Raw genomic sequence first — 17,227 nt, forward strand, 5'->3', positions numbered from 1 at the left:
TGTAAAAAATGATACTGCTGAAAATGTCATCTTGTCCAGCAAAACATAAGCTTAGAGCTTCATCAGTGTAAAAATAAAAAAGTTATAGATCTCAGAATAAACTGATGTAAAAACATTTTTTTCTAAAATACTTAATATTGTGTAAAAATGCAAAAGCTCCTTCCATTCAGCACTTTTTCCATCCATTTCAACAATTTTATAGCCCATTTCCCATTAACTCCTACTACACTCGTTATTCGAAACGTGCATCCAAGGATTAGAAATTGCTTGATTCGAGTAATGAGCATCAGGACATTTTAGTGGTCGCTCATCTCTACCATCCTTTCTTAGCAGCCACACCATAAATAAAAAAAACATTCTTATTTCCAGGACTGTAGTTACTTTTCCATGTCAGTAATGTGTCTTCCAGTGATCAAGTGCCAATCAGTACTTAATTACTGCAAGTAGCCGCTTATTGACTGCTGCCTTTCAATAGTGGACAACCCCTTTGATACAAGTGATACAAGTTGGGAATCTTGGCCAGTGATGATGACTTTAATTTATAGTAGGCTGTGCTGTTGGAATCAAATCCTCTTGATGTAGTGGAGTTGAAGGATTGTAATGCTACAACACGTTTCAGCACTGTAAGGACACTGCAGGAGAGCACTACCAAATGTTTCAGTGTCCTTCTTTAGGTGGGATTTAAGGGCCTGTCACACTAAGTGATATCGCTAGCAATATCGCTATAACGTCACTGGATATTGCTAGTGATATCGCTAGGTCTGATACTTACCTCCGACCGTGTGAGAACGTCCTGGACTGTTTCTCGTCATCAGCGTCCTGCTGGGCTTCCTGTGGCACCGACGAGCGACGCGTGGACGCGGGCGGGAGGACGTCAGGATCGCCTCGTCTGACAGGTAAGTAGCAACCGCCGACCGCTGCTATGTCGCTGGTGAGATCTGCCTGTGTGGCAGCTCACTAGCGACCACTTAGCGATGCACCAGCGATCCTGACCGCGTCATATCGCTGGTCGGGATCGCTGGTGCATCACCAAGTGTGACAGTACCTTTATCCTTTGTTCTGGCACTCTATTCACTATACAGCTTAATTTTCCATGCAAGGAATCTCAACATAGTTGCATATTCAAATCTTGAAAACTTATTGTTTCATGTAGCTTGCTGTTCATTTTTTTTTTACAATACATAAATAGTAAAATAGTAAGCGTTGCTTATACACATATTTCTGCATACTTTTTGTGAAATAAAAAAAACAACTTACATATGAAAAGTAGACTCACCAAACCCTGACTGATGCACTAGCAGGATGCAGCAGACCTCCATTGATAAAGGCTTAGGGCATGTATATAGTGCTGAGCAGCCCGCCTGCTAATACTATGGGCATGATCAATAGGCTGTACAGACACGTTGCACCACACTGATCTGTGTGACTGAGGTCCTATGCAAGTCTTATCTGTGTGCATTTTTCTCACTAAGCAGCCGTTACTGGCTGTCTTCATCAGTGGGTTGCACCTGTGCTACCCTAAGCCTTTATCAATGGAGGTCTGCTGCATCCTGCTAGTGCATCAGTCAGTGTTTGGTGAGTCTACCTTTCATATGTAAGTTTTTTTTAATTTGTTCTTATGTTAGCTGTTCAGATTTAGTGTTAGGGACTCGCAAAATCTTGGGACCCTTGATGTTCTGGTTGCGAGCTTATCTGCTTTGGCCAAAATAGTAACTAATGCCCCATTTTTTTTTTATCTTTTTGCACTTTTTATCATTTTTGCAGGTTGCAGGCGGGCCTCTTTATGTTGGCTTGGTTTTTCTGTGTGATGCATGTATATAGTGCTGAGCAGCCCGCCTGCTAATACTATGGGTGTGATCAACAGGCTGTTCAGACACTTTGCACCACACTGATCTGTGTGACTGAGGTCCTATGCAAGCCTTATCTGTGTGCATTTTTCCCACTAGGCAGCCAGCTCCTTTTTTTCCTTTGGTTCCAGGCTGTCTTCATCAGTGAGTTGCACCTGTGCTGCCCTAAGCCTTTATCAATGGAGGTCTGCTGCACCCTGCTAGTGCATCAGTCAGGGTTTGGTGAGTCTACCTTTCATATGTAAGTTTTTTGAATTTTTTTCTTATGTTAGCTGTACGTTTTGTGAAATACAAGATTTTTGTAGTAGTGTCATAAAAGTAGTTGAACCTGGGTTTTAAAATCAGTAACACTTATTAATACTCAAGAGGGGAGGATGAATCCGTGGAAGACGTACTTCGGAAACACGTGGTTCCACATGAATTTGACCACACTGCAATTTGATTCGCAAGGATCACAAATAAAAAAAAATGTCCGATACCATTTCACGCACTGCTGAAATATGAGAGAGAGGGTGAATGACATTTTGTGCTCAGACTTTTTCATAATACGCTGCAGATATGACATCTCATGGTGTCTCTCTATTGAAATGACATAAGGGATCAGGCTTTTGTTCAGTTTTCAGTTTGAGAATACACATGTCTATTCAATAGTGCAACATTTCTCGTGTTTACAGATAAAATCAAACGATTAAAAATTTGCTATTATGCTTACATATTGGTACAAAACACAGTTTTATCATATTACCTCACTATGAAATGTAATCCAATTTTAAGTAAATATTGCTGTTCAGCAATTTATGACCCCATCCACATTGGATCATGACCTGACTGTTCTATTCAACATTTACTAAAAGGATTTCTTTGCCAAAAGGAGAGTGTGAAGATCTAGTTGCCAGTATCCTGTGAAGTCATTCAATATCAAAATGTAATCAGATGGTGGATGGGTAAGAGAATTTAAGAAGTCATACAGTCACCCTAATTAATCTCTTTCAAATGAAAGCATTATTATTGACTATGCAGTATGAACAATTTCAGGCAAATATAAGTTAAGAAAAGCATACAAACGAAGAAACAGGATGAAGCAAATTGTATGAAGTGTTGATCAAAAATACTGTTGATTAAACTTTTCATTCAATGCAGCTTTTTATTTTAATTATTGAAAGCTCAACATTATGATTTTTTTCATCAATGTGCCAAAGAAAACCATCGTGTCACATGAAAAGGTGCATGCGGTCGAGTGGCAGCCATCTATAAGAGAAAAAATCTTGACAAACCATTTTCCTTTTTTTTTTAAAGGACAGAGCAAGGGATAGATGATCTTTCCTTGCTGAAGTTTAGGGCTCGCTACTTCCACCTAGAATTCTGCTATAGTGTCAACCTAGAGCCACAGTCAAGAAAGATGTGAGGAACCCAATAACCATATACCTACCATTAAACCTAAGGTGAGAAATCCCATGAAGTGAAGATGTTGCCAAAAAAGTTGAGTGATTTGAAATGTGTCCAATGAATATGATGTGGACATGGGTGAAGAATTAAAAAAATACTTATGTTGCCTAGTCAGAACTCCCTGACAAATGTTTGATGTCACGATTTAAGCCAGGCTTTGTCGTGTCTCTCCTTTCCCGGTCTGGTCATGTCAGGGGTTAATTTTCCCTGCCTCGTTCCTGTCTCCGGTCTGCTATATCTCTGTGCTGCTATCTTTGTTCAGTGCCAGTTATATTGCTTACCTTCGCGTGTTTAGCTGACTCTGAGTTTCCAGATCTGCCCTGTTGCGTTCATCTGACCCTACCAGTGTCTGTTGACCTTCCTCCTACCCAACCCTGCTCCTTATTTCCCTGTGTGTTTGGATTCTGATCCTGTCTCTCCCATCTGTTAGTTCAGCTATTGACCAGCACTGACCTTTTGCTCTCTTCTAACTCTGTTTTGGATTTCCCCTTTGTACTACATTATTCTCTGGTATCGACTTCGCTCTCTGACTATTCCGCTGCCACCTAGTGGTTGCTTCGCTGTATTACTGCTGGTCTGCTTCATTGCAGGATATTCAACTCATCCTCCACTCGGCTGCTATCTAGTGGAGTTTATGTCACTCTGCAGTAACCCTCAGTAATACAGTGTGACAGGTGAGTTGCAAACCTGTTACCCTCAAAAAATGATTCACACACCATTAGTATTAAGGCTCAGGTGCACAAATATGCTATATGGTCATCACACAAACATATACAGAGTCTATGTGTCAGCACACTGTGATTAAAGAATACATGAACTCTGATATTGTTCTACACATTAAAAGCATAAAGTAATGCAAATGAGCCTCACTCTGTAGGTTCCAATGGCCAGTAAGTTTAAGCACCTTAACCCCTTCATGACCCAGGCTATTTTGACCTTAATGACCTGGCCATTTTTTGCAATTCTGACCAGTGTCCCTTTATGAGGTAATAACTCAGGAACGCTTCAACGCATCCTAGCAATTCTGAGATTATTTTTTCGTGACATATTGGGCTTCATGTTAGTGGTAAATTTAGGTCGATAATTTTTGCGTTTATTTGTGAAAAAAATGGAAATTTGGCGAAAATTTTGCAATTTTGAATTTTTATTCTGTTAAACCAGAGAAGTATGTGACACAAAATAGGTACTAAATAACATTTCCCACATGTCTACTTTACATCAGCACAATTTTGGAAACAAAATTTTTTTTTTTGTAAGGAAGTTATAAGGGTTAAAAGTTGACCAGCGATTTCTCATTTTTACAACAAAATTTACAAAACCATTTTTTTAGGGACCACCTCACATTTGAAGTCATTTTGAGGGGTCTATATGGCAGAAAATACCCAACAGTGACACCATTCTAAAAACTGCACCCCACAAGCTACTCAAAACTACATTCAAGAAGATTATTAACCCTTCAGGTGCTTCTCAGGAGCTAAAGCAACGTGGAAGGAAAAAATGGACATTTTAATTTTTCCAACAAAAATTTTCTTTTAGCATCAATTTTTTCATTTTCACGTGTGTAACAGGATAAAATGGATCCTAAAATTTGTTGGGCAATTTCTCCTGAGTAGAATGATACCTCATATGTGGTCATAAACCACTGTTTGGGTGCACGGCCGGGCTCAGAAGGGAAGGAGCACCATTTGACTTTTTGAAAGGAAAATATGCTGTAATATTTAGCGGTTGCCATGTCGCGTTTGGAGAGCCCCTGTGCACCTAAACATCCCCTGTGCGCCTAAACATTGGAGCTCCCCCACAAGTGACCCCATTTTGGAAACTAGACCCTCCAAGGAACTTATCTAGATGCATAATGAGCAGTTTCAACCCCCAGGTGCTTCACAAATTGATCTGTAAAAAAAAAGTACTTTTTTTTTCACAAAAATTTTCTTTAACCTCAGTTTTTTCATTTTCACATGGGCAACAGGACAAAATGGATCCTAAAATTTGTTGGGCAATTTCTCCTGAGTACACCGATACCTCATATGTGGTTATAAACCACTGTTTGGGTGCACGGCAGGGCCCGGAAGGGAAGCAGTGCCCTTTGACTTTTTGAATGGAAAATTAGCTCCAATCGTTAGCGGACACCATGTCATATTTGGAGAGCCCCTGTGTGCCTAAACTTTGGAGCTCCCCCACAAATGACCCATTTTGGAAACTAGACCCCCTAAGGAGCTTATCTAGATGTGTGGTGAGCACTCTGAACCCCCAAGTGCTTCACAGAAGTTTATAACGCAGAACTGTGAAAATAAAAAATATTTTTTCCCTCAAAAAATGATTTTTAGCCCACTATTCTTTATTTTCACAAGGGTAGCAGGATAAATTGGACCCCAAAAGTTGTTGTCCAGTTTGTCCTGAGTACGCTGGTACCCCATATATGGGGGGGCAACCACTGTTTGGGCACACGTTGGGGCTCGGAAGGGAAGTAGTGACGTTTTGAAATGTCGACTTGATGGAATGGTCTGCGGGCGTCATGCTACGTTTGCAGATCCCCTGATGTACCTAAACAATAGAAACCCTCCACAAGTGACTCCATTTTGAAAACTAGACCACCCAAGGATCTAATCTAGATGTGTGGTGAGCACGTTGAACCCCCAAATGCTTCACAGAAGTTTATAACGTAGAGCCGTGAAAATAAAAAATAATTTTTTCTCCACAAAAATTATTTTTTAGCCCCCAATTTTTAATTTTCCCAAGGGTAACAGGAGAAATTAGACCCCCAAAGTTGTTGTGCAATTTTTCCTGAGTACACTGATACCCCATATGTGGGGGTAAACCACTGTTTGGGCACACTTTGGGGCTCAGAATGGAGTGTCTGGAGACCCCCTGATATGCCTAAACAGTGGAAACCCCTCAATTTTAACTCCAATCCTAACCCCAACACTCCCCTAACCCTAATCGCAACCCTAATCATAACCTTAACCCCAACACACCCCTAACCAAATCCCAACCCTAATCATAACTCCAACACACCCCTAATCCCAACTCTAACCCTAGCCCTATTTCTAACCCTAGCCCTATTTCTAACCCTAACCCTATTTCTAACCCTAATTGAAAAATAAAAATATCTTATTATTTGTCCCTATGGGGGGTGATAAGGGGGGTGTTTATTTACTTTTTTTATTTTGATCACTGTGAGAGGTTATCACAGTGATCAAAATAAAAAAATGAATCTGCCCCCCGGGAAATGACGGCGGGCGCACTGCGAATGCTCCCGCCTTTTTCCAAGATGGTGGCGCCCATGGACCGGGATGGCGGGACACCGGGATGACCGTGGGGGGGATCGGAAGGTGGGGGGAGTGGAGGGAAGGGGGAGGGGGGCAGATTGTGACAGCGGCGGCCGATCGCTGCTGTCAGTTGGTGGCGGCGGCCGATCGGCGCTGTCAGTCAGCGGAGGGGTTTAACTTAGTGTCTCCAGCCATGTCCGATGCTATTTCAGCATCGGCCATGGCTGGATTGTAATAGTTCATCAAATTTCATTGATGAAATATTACTATCGCTCTGATTGGCAGTTTCACTTTCAAGAGCCAATCAGAGCGATCGTAGCCATGGGGGTGCTAAGCCACCCCCCCTGTGGGAAAGCATAAAGGGTCCTGTCACTGTGGGTCAGGTGACCTTTCCGTGACCCCGGTCACCTGACCCGCAGGGGAGCTTTGAAGTCATGACACAGCATATGCGTCATGGTCGGATTGGCACTAACTTTCATGACGCATACGCTGTGTCACAGGTCGGGAAGGGGTTTTAAGGTCACGACTCTTCTAAATGTTTGCCTCTTAAACAACCTGGCCCATGGCTTTGATCTGGATGGTCTGAGTCCAATACAGGATTACTATGTGACTCAATCTTAGTACACTCAGAAGATTCCACTTCATGTTTATATGTACTATTCCCTTGCCAATGGCTCTATCCTAACCACTGAAAAGAACATACAGTATTAGTATACTTGATTTTAGCTTAAAGTTTTAGAAGCACATTGTTCCCTACAGTATCATTAAAGCCTCAATGAAGCTTAGGGAAATATCCTACTGAAAAGAAACCATTTCATACATGTAATTATTCCTACAGTATTGATCATAAGATAAATAATGTAGCAATAATTACATGTATGAAATGGTTTCTTTTTCAGTAGGATATTTCCCTAAGCTTCACTCAAACTTGGTGAAAATGCTGCTCATTAGGAAGATATATTTTATACGAAAATTGCATTTCACTGGTAAGAAGTTAAAGTAAGACCTTGATAAAGTTCATTAATGCTTTTAAATTAGTAAAAAAAATAATAAAAAAAAAAAGTCATGAGGTCCTCAATGATCAGTAACCCCTTACCACGGAAGCCTATTTTCACATTCTTGACTTAGCCAAATGTTTCAGTTCTTTCTCTTTATGAGGTAACAACTCTGGAACATGTAAACATATCCAAGTGATACTCAGTTTTTTCATGACACATTGTACTGCATGTTAGTTGTAAATTTAGGTCGAGGTGATTTGAGTTTATTTGTGAAAAAATGGAAATTTGATAAATTCACAATTTTCAAGCTCTGATTTTTTAATGCCCTTAAAATATATGGTCATAATGCTAAAAATAAATCAATATATATATAATTGCCTTAAATTGTCTGTCATCCACTTCCGTCTGGATGCCCCCCGAATCCCACAATCCACTGCGCCGCACCGAAAGTACGCCGACTGCCATTTTGGAACACCCAAGTGATGCCGCTCGGATCCAGGATGCAGCTGCGATAACGAACGCTGCTGCGATCCCGACCGCCGCTGGGATCTCAACTGCCGCTCGGATCCAGACCACCGCTGCGATCCCAACCGCCACTGGGATCCAAGCTGCTGCTGCGATCCCGAACACTGCTGCGATCCCGACCACCGCTGGGATCCCAGCCGCTGCTTGGATCCCAGTTGTCGCTCGGATCCAGGCCGCCGCTGCGATCACGAGGCTGTGAAAGGGGTGTAAAGAGGGGGTATAACGAGAGGGGTGTAATGAAGTGGGTATAATGAGAGGTTGTAAGGAGGGAGTGTAATGAGAGGGATGCCACCACCGGACCCCCGCCAGGACCCACCGCATGACTACACGTGCCCGATCCCGACGCTGCCTGCCCACCCACCACCGTGCAGTCACAGCAGGCAGGAAAGACCACGGCTTGAGGCCCGTACTGGAGATTGTGTGCGGCGGTGGCACTGCACATTATCTCCAGCACAGGCCGCAAAACACCGTCTTTCCTGCCAGATGCGATTGCACGGAAGTGGGAGGGCCGCCACTCCCAGCGCCACAAAGCTGCCCCATCATGATGATACTGCCCTCCCGATGTGATAGCATCGGGCACATATCTAGTAATAAATATTATTTATCACAGGATAAAATGGACCTAAAAATTTGATGATACCCCATGTGGTGGAAAACTACTGTTTAGACGCACGGCAGGCCACAGAAGGAATGGAGCTACATTTGAATTTTGGAATGCAAACTTTGCTGGAATAGATAGCAGAAGCCATATCATGTTTGAAGAGCCACTGATGTGCCTAAACAGCAGAAACCCCCAACAAGGGACTCCATTTTAGAAACAACACCCCTAAAGGAATTAATATATATGTGTGGTAAAGCACTTTGAACCCGCAGATGCTTCATGAAATTTTATAAGGTTGAGCCATTATAAAAAAAAATCCAATTTTTGCTCCAAAAATGTTGCTTTAGCCCCAATTTTTTAATTTTAACAAGGTAAACAGGATTTGGATGTCTTGCCCCCAGCAGTTCTTCCCCTGGATTGACTGATGAATGGGGCAGGAGTGATTTCATGTCAGTAAGCGGCCAGGAGACATTCGGCCTCACTGCCGCGACATTCATCATGCTTCATGGATCAGTGATCCAGGCAAGATGAAAAGACAGCCGGAAGCAGGAGAAGACGTCACGGAGAACCGCTAAATCCAGGGGCGAAACATCCAGGGACGAAATGCTGGGGGCGAAATGTGGGGTGCGAAATGTGTGGGGACAAATCTTCCTGGGGCGAAATGATAGGGGCAAATGTGCGGGGGCGAAATGTACCTGGGGCGAACTGCTGGGGGCAAATTGCTGGGGGCGAACTGCTGGGGGCGAAACTTCCTATAACCCAATTGACCATACAATTTATTGTGCAATTGTTCCCAAGTATGCTAATAGCCCATATGTGGTAGAAAACTACTATTTATGCGCAAGGCAGGGCTATGAAGGAAAGAGATGCCATTTTGGCTGACATAGGTTGCGGACACCATGTCAGATTTGAAGAGTCACTGACATACCAAAACGGCAAAAAATCCCACAAGTGACCTCATTTTGTAAGCTATACCACTAGAGGAATTCATCTAGTAGAGTAATGACAATTTTTAACCCTCAGGCGATTCACAGAAATGTACAACATTGTGCTTAGTAAATGAAATATTACCATTTTTTCCACTAAAATGTTGCTTTAGCCCCAAGATTATAATTTAAAAAACAAGGGATTATAGGAGAAAAATAACAGAACAATTTGTTATGCAGCTTCTCCTGTGTATGGAACACCATATTACAGTACAGAGTTTGATGTTATGGTTTGCGAGTGCCATGTCACATTGGCAAAGCCCTTTAGGTTAGGAAAGGGCGAACCCAAACTGGAAAGTTTGGGGTTCATACCGGACACCTAGAGTCTGGTACTGAACCACGAACATGGACCTTTTACTGTATGTTCGGTTTCCTGTTCGGTTTTGCCAGTCTAATAAATCTTGTTGAAAGGCTGCAGCCTTTCAATCAACAAGCTTTTAGACTGTGGGGACTTCTGGAGCCATCACAGCAATGCCAAGCATAGCCATGGCTGTGATTGACTGGCGCGGCATGTGACCCAGCCTAAATAAAGGACGGATCATAAGTACAGTTGCCATTATGCTCTCATTAGTGTAGGGATAGGACACAGTTGGAGTGAGGGACAGAAAGACTACGCACTCTGCAAAAAAAAAAAACGGTGTATGTACTCTGCAACCCATATCTGTGTAGTACTGTGGAAAAAGTTGCTTTGTGCACTCTGCACCACCTGCCTGTGGGAGTACTGTTCTTTAAGCAGCCATGTGTATTCTGTACCCTCTTGACTGTGGGACTGCTGTCCTTTAAGCCAGTGTGTGTACTCTGCATCCCTTCTCCCGCATGTGGGAGTACTGTCCTATAAGCCACTGTGTGTACTCTGCACCTGTATCTGTGGAAGTCCTGTCCTTCAAGTCGCTTCACGTATTCTGCTAGTACTGTGCTAGAGCCGCTGTGTGTACTCTGCAGCCCCCCACCTGTAGGAGTACTGTCCATTAAGCAGCTATGTGTACTCTGCACCCATATCTGTGGAAGTACTGTCATTTAAGTCACTGTGTGTACTCTGCACCCCTTGCTGTGGGAGTGCAGGCCTTTAAGCCGCTGTGTGTACGCTACACCCCCCTGACTGTGGTAGTACTGTACTTTAAGCCTCCATGTGTACTCTGCACCCCACTGCCTGTGGGGATACCGTACTTTAAATTACTGTGTGTACCCTGCACTGCACGCCCTTAGGAGCACTGTTTTTTAAGCCACTAAGTGTATTCTACACCCCCCTGACTTTGGTAGTACTGTCCTTTAAGCCTCTGTGTGTACTCTGCACCACCTGCCTGTGGGAGTACTGTCCTTTAAGCTACTGTGCATATTCTGCACCCTCCCACCTGTGGGAGTACTGTTAATTTAAGCCACTGTGTGTTTTCTAGTAGTCTGAGAAATAAATAATTGGCATCAGCTATCTCATTGCTAATAGTAGGCCAAATAAATATTTTTTTTAGGACCGCTCTATTTTTTGGGTAATTTTGTAAATCAATATATCGCATCAACATCATTGCCATTTCTAGGCCCCAAAATAATTTTTATGGACTAGTGTTTGCTTTTTATTAGTCTGGGAAATAAATAATTGGCATTAGCCATATAGTTGTCATTTGCAGGCTCAAAAAATAATTTCTCTTGACAGGTGTGTGTCTTTTTATTAGTCTGAGAAATAAATTATTAGGATCAGCCATGTAGTTGACATTTCTATGTCAAAGAAATAATTTTTATGACCGCTGTGTTTTTTTTCTAGCACTGTTGCAAAGAAATAAATCTTCTTTTCTGTCCTCTCTTCACAAGTAGTGTTTAGAAAATCAACTTCCAAAAATGAGCATCAAATAAGGAACATGGACGTTGCTGTTGTGGTGGAGGTGTAGCTGTTGATAGTGGTTGCAGCTAGCTGATGCAGGGAGAGGACATGGTCATCCTGTGCCAGACACATGACTAAATACAACACCTTCCTCTGGTGCACGCAGGCAACAGGATGTAGTCCTGAATACTGCTGCATGAATGGTGAGGACACAAGATGTTGAAAAGGTATTAGATTGGATGGCTGAGATTGGGTGCAGTTCCTTTGCATTATCTTCCACCTGGTCTACAGCAGAAAGTGCACAGTTATCACCCAAGGACCATAGTCATCTGGCTTCCACCTTACCCCATTTCAAATCAGCCAAGCAGTCTGAGCCCCAAGTCATGAAGCAGTTTCTTCTGCTTTTTGATGACTTTACTGGCTGTGATTCCAAGACCCATCCACCTGGCCCTGCTCTAGAAGTAGAAGAGATTGAGAGCACTAATGCACAGTGACTCATCAGGTTGGATGATGAGTATGCGGGAGGGCTAATGGACATGATCAGTGGACCACCGCAGCACATGTCAGATAATGACGAAACTCAGTTGCCAACTACAGCGTCTCTATGAAGTGTGCAGACTGGCAAGGAGGACAGGGTTGAGGAGTCAGTGGAAGATTATGTGGGGTCTATGAGGTCCTAGACCCCACATGGAGCGGAGATCATCCTAGAGACGTGCGCAGTTGAATGGAAGAGAAGGTGGCAGTGTTGCCACAAGAGCACAACCACAGAGGGAGCAGGGTGCAAAGGTACACGGGCAGCCTCTAGGCAGTTCATAGACTGCTACTGTCCACCACACCTCTGATATTTCCAGACCAAAGACATCTGAAAAGAGTTACCTGATGTGGCATTTCTTCAGGGGATTTGCTGCAAACAAATGACAAAGCATGAGGTGCAGTGGACTACACACCTTTAAAAAGAATGACAAATCTGATCTTCCTCCTCCTCCCCCCTTCTGAGATTCTTCCTCCCGCACATGATCAACAGGGCCATGCCATCTGCAAAGAAAGGATGTGACAGCATCACCAGCACTAACATCAATGTCACCAAACATCTAACACACCATCTTATGGAAGTGTTTAGCTTTCAATATCCAAACCCTTGAAAGAAAGAAGAGTTACCAATCTAACCAGCCACGAGCCATGGTCATGAATGACAACACTTCCAAATTACTGGCCTTTGAAATGCTTCCATTCCAGATGGTGGAAAAAGACAGTTTTAAAAAACTGATGTTGGTGGCTGTTCCGCAGAACAATGTTCCCAACCGCCACTACTTTTCCTGGTGGTCCATCTCTGCCCTGCACAAACATGTTGTGAACCAAATCAAGTGTGCACTGTGCAGCCCATTAGTGGCAAGGTACACTTAACTACCGATACCTGGACAGGTAAGCATGACCAGGAACATTACATCTCCCTAACTGCCCACTTGTTAAATGTAGCTTGTAGTTTTGTCCTGATGAAGTGGTTTGAAAACCTTGAAATGTGCTGACAATAAATGCATTCATGCTTCACCTTCATGTGTTGCCATATCTTTGAAACCACTATATTCCTCCATTGCACTGATTAAATGTAGTGGTGGCTGGGGCAGAGAAGTAAAATTTTCTAGCTCATGCCCTGCTGTCACCTAATATTTCTGGATATTTATCTGTCCTGGTTGCCTCCACCTCATACTCCTCTTCCTCCACCGCCTCCTTATTCGGTCACAGGATGACCTGCACCACCAACCTGAGCACAGCCAGGGGTAAATGACATCAGGCTGTTATTAAACTCTGTTGGACAAATCCCACAGCAAACAGATGAGTGGTTGTTGCCGGTGAACCTCAAGCCCGGCCTGGTGGTGTGCGATAATGGGTGAAATCTCATAGCAGCTCTGGGCCTAGCTGGTTTGATGCACAGCCTTTGCCTGGGACATGCTTTGAATTTACTAATACAGAGCTTCCTGAAAAACTACCCACAAATGTCGTAGCTGCTGCTGAAAGTGTGGGCAGTGTGTGCACACATTCAGCATTGCAACCCAGCTACTCGACTGTCTGCGTTGCATCGTCACTTCTGCCTTCCCGGTCATCAGCTGATATGTGCCGTAATAACAAAGTAGAACTCCACCTTGCATATGCTAGAGAGACTATGCGAGCAGCAGCAGGTAATAGTGAAGTTTCCAAAGAAGAGATGGGGGCACCAATTATAAAGCTTTTTTGCATGTCAATGAATCTACTGTGCTTCATAATCCTCTTATACTGTAAGGATCTCTTCAGTTTGGTGCACTGTCATAGAATGCATATATTAACCATTATGGATGAACAGAAAAATTGCAGCACTCACTCGATCCTTGAAGATAAAGTCCTTTATTACATTGTGTGAATAACATCATAAAGTGTGCTTGAGCAGGTGACAGGGGAGTTTAGAAAGAGAGACAGGAGACCTAGCAGGCTACTGCCATTTCGCTCCTGACTTGTGCTTCTACGGCGCTTCTAAGTTAGGTGCGAAACGTATGTAGTTTATCAGGTCTCCTGTCTCTCCTTCTAAACTCCCCTGTCAACTGCACAAGTGATGATGTTATTCACACAATGAAATAAAGGACTTTATCTTCAAGAATTGGGTGTGTTGCAAATTTTCTGTTCTTCCATAAGGGTTAATAGTGGAGTTTCAGCTGCAGCACGCACAACTGATTCGCACTGCAGGGCAACACCACCTCACCTCCAATGACTGGGCCTCCATGCGGGATATGTGTGTCATGTTGCGCTGCTTTGACTATTCCACCAATATGGCCAGCGCTGATGACTCCACCATCAGCATTGCTAAACCACTTACTGTATATGCCAGAAGGAAAAAACAATTCAGGCCATGATGTATGAGGTGGTGGCACAGGAGGAAAGGGAGCCAGAGGAGGAGAGCCAATTCACACTTTTATCAGGCCTGTCATCCATATATGGCTCAAAGGGTGGGTTACTGTCCATACTTTACAGCCAGGGGAAAGTTTGGGAGGATGATGATGGTGATGATGAGATGACGGAGGAGGAACAACCCTGTTCACAGTAGAGAGGCACTCAGATGAGCTGACAGGCATCACTGGAGTGTGGCTGGGGGTTACAGAGTACCCATATGGTATACCTCCTACCGAGGACAACGTGTCATTGTCTCTGGGCAGCCTGGCACATATGAGCCAATACATGCTGCAGTACCTGCGGAGTGACAGCTGAGTTATTGTTACCAGTGCAGATTATTGGGTGGACATCCGGATGGATCACTGCTACAAGGTCAAAATATCATCATTACTTTTGTCACTGGAGAGGGATTGCAAAATGCGTGAATACAAGCTCACGCTGGTTGAAAAACTACTGATGGCTTTCGCACCGGCAGCAGGGCTCAGTGGAACAACAAGGCCGAGGCAGAGGAGGAAGCTGGGGCACCGCCAGCACCTCGAAAGGCAGGGTTGGCATGGCCAAAATGTGGCCAAAATTAGTGAGCACGCCACAACATCCACCACCACTATCTGATATGGTCCATATTAGTAGGAGGCAGTGTTACAACAACATTGTGGAAGGGTACTTGTCCACATGTCTCCATGTACTAACAGATAGGTCTGCCCCATTTACCTTCTGGGTTTTCCAAATTTGACACATGGCCTGAGCATGCCCTTTATGCCTTGGAGCTGCTGGCCTGCCCTTCAGCAAGTGTACTGTCAGAACTTGTGTTTAGGGTGTTCACATAGGGATTCATATTTTGTGGAGCAATTTGGTTTCTTTACAGCCAGAGGGTCTGGTTGCCTTTACTATGTAAGTGTTGCGCTGTGACTGTGCTTCACTGAGTTTACCACATAAAAATAATGCCCAATACACTGTGAGAAGCACAGTTACAGCACAACACAGCATGTGCAGTAATAGGGAGAAATAATGCAGCAACAGGCTCAGCATTGCGATATCAGGAGAATGGTAAGTTTATGCAGGATGGGAATATATGGGAATGCCAGAAATGTGAGAAGACTAGTGTTGAGTGACTTTTGCTTTTATAGGGTCGAGTTTCGTTTCATGAAACCCAACTTTTCCAAAAGTCGGGTCGAGCAAAATCGGCCGACTATAGGGAGAAGTCGGGGTCGTCACGAAACCCAATGTAAGTCAATGGAGAATTAAAGTCGGCAGTGAGAGGACAGGAAACACACCAACAGTGCCCATTTGAATGCCAAAAGCATAAATTCTTGTTACTGAAGCTTGTCAACCTTAATTAACTTCAAAATACTAGTTACGCACTGAAAAATGGGGGTTATTTGGCTACAGTTGTGGGGGGGGGGCTGGCTCCAGGATTTCATGGGCCCAGGGCCAAAGAGTGCCCCTTTAACACATACCACAACTCATGATGCTCCGATATGGCAGAGAAATAGCAGTATAGTACAATGAAAAATACTTCACTTCTTACATCTCATGACTGATATCCATTTTAAATTATCCAATAGCTCCAAAAACGGACAGTATATAACTCCATACAGTATTATGGCCATCGCTTAGTGCGCTATACAGAGTAATGAGGCCCATATATTTCTCCATACGGAATCATTATTCCCATATAATGTTTCAAACCGTATATGATGAGCTCCACATAATGCTACAGTATATGCTGGTCCCAATGGATGAAGCTCCACTGTCTTATGGGCCCAAATAATGCTCCATATATAATGGGCCCCATTTCTACTGCTCTAGTGTATAATGGGCCCTGTAAATGCTGCTCCAGTGTCTGATGTCCACCTTTGGAATGCTCCAGTGTATGGTGGGCCCCATATATCATTCACCAGAGTATAGTGCTCCCCAAAAATTGCTGTCCCAACATTGAAAACAATTACATAAGTCTCCTTGCTAGGGAATCCCTGCACTACTCTGAACTCCTTGTCGTCCCCATCTTCCATCTCACTGCACTTGGCTGTTTAGGCCCTCCCACCGGCAGAGACATTTTTGCATACTATGCGGTGCCCTGTGCCAGTGCCATCGCCCATGAGTATGCCCCCCCACCTGCTCAAGGAACCTGCACTTTCATCTGCACCTTCCTCTTTGTCACCGTGTAAGGTGGTATAGTATGCGGGAAGGGGAACCTGAGTTTCCTCTGGGTCAGATTCTGGCTGTGTAGAGTGCGAGGGGAATGTAGTGGTCTGGGTCAATGTACCAGCAGCATCATCCAGCAGTGGCTGGGCCTCAGTGCACTTGTGGCGTCCCCAAGAGTACGGTCGCCACTGTGGCATTGCCTTCCTCCTAGGGAGTGTGTTGTCAAGCTTGGGAGCAACGAAGGATCTCTCTAGCAGTGAAACCAACACACAACACATTTCCCACTCCAGGCCAGCAGGGAGACCTCTGAACCTGACTGCTGAGGAGCTGCTCTCTGTGGTCGGGAGGAGGTAAGTTAGGGCACTCTGTGCAGGGAAGGGGAAGTGTGTGGACGTGAGAAGGGGAGCTGGAGGATGAGCAGAGTTAAGGCTCACTCCTAGCTGGAGCACATGGTCCGGATTCCGGTCTCCGAGTTTGTAGGGACACTGACGTTCCTGCAGCAGAAACCGGGGGAAGTAGCAGCTATAAATGCTCTGTACCCAACTAAGGCTCGGAGGCCCCAGTATCCACGTGTGCGAGGCAGAAGGAAAAGGCTACAGCTGTCTTCCATACAAGTAAAGTCTGAGGAACAGGAGGCGTTTCAGTGAACCACGGTCCTGTGAGTGCTTCCCCCACAAGCGC

General features: G+C 44.1%; 1 long non-coding RNA gene across 2 annotated transcripts in view; it reads left to right on the top strand.

Moving 5' to 3' along the window:
- Positions 1–1,945: 1,945 nt before the first annotated feature.
- Positions 1,946–17,227, top strand: part of LOC141090135 (uncharacterized) — a 151,444-nt gene continuing 136,162 nt past the window's right edge. For both annotated transcript variants that reach the window (XR_012232398.1, XR_012232389.1), the window contains exons 1-2: positions 1,946–2,069; positions 3,144–3,289. This is a non-coding gene — a long non-coding RNA (uncharacterized lncRNA). The remainder of the gene's footprint in view (positions 2,070–3,143; positions 3,290–17,227) is intronic.

The sequence above is a fragment of the Dendrobates tinctorius genome, unplaced genomic scaffold (assembly GCF_039654945.1).
Source record: "Dendrobates tinctorius isolate UK_male_01 unplaced genomic scaffold, ASM3965494v1 ptg000003l, whole genome shotgun sequence".
Lineage (NCBI taxonomy): Eukaryota > Metazoa > Chordata > Amphibia > Anura > Dendrobatidae > Dendrobates > Dendrobates tinctorius.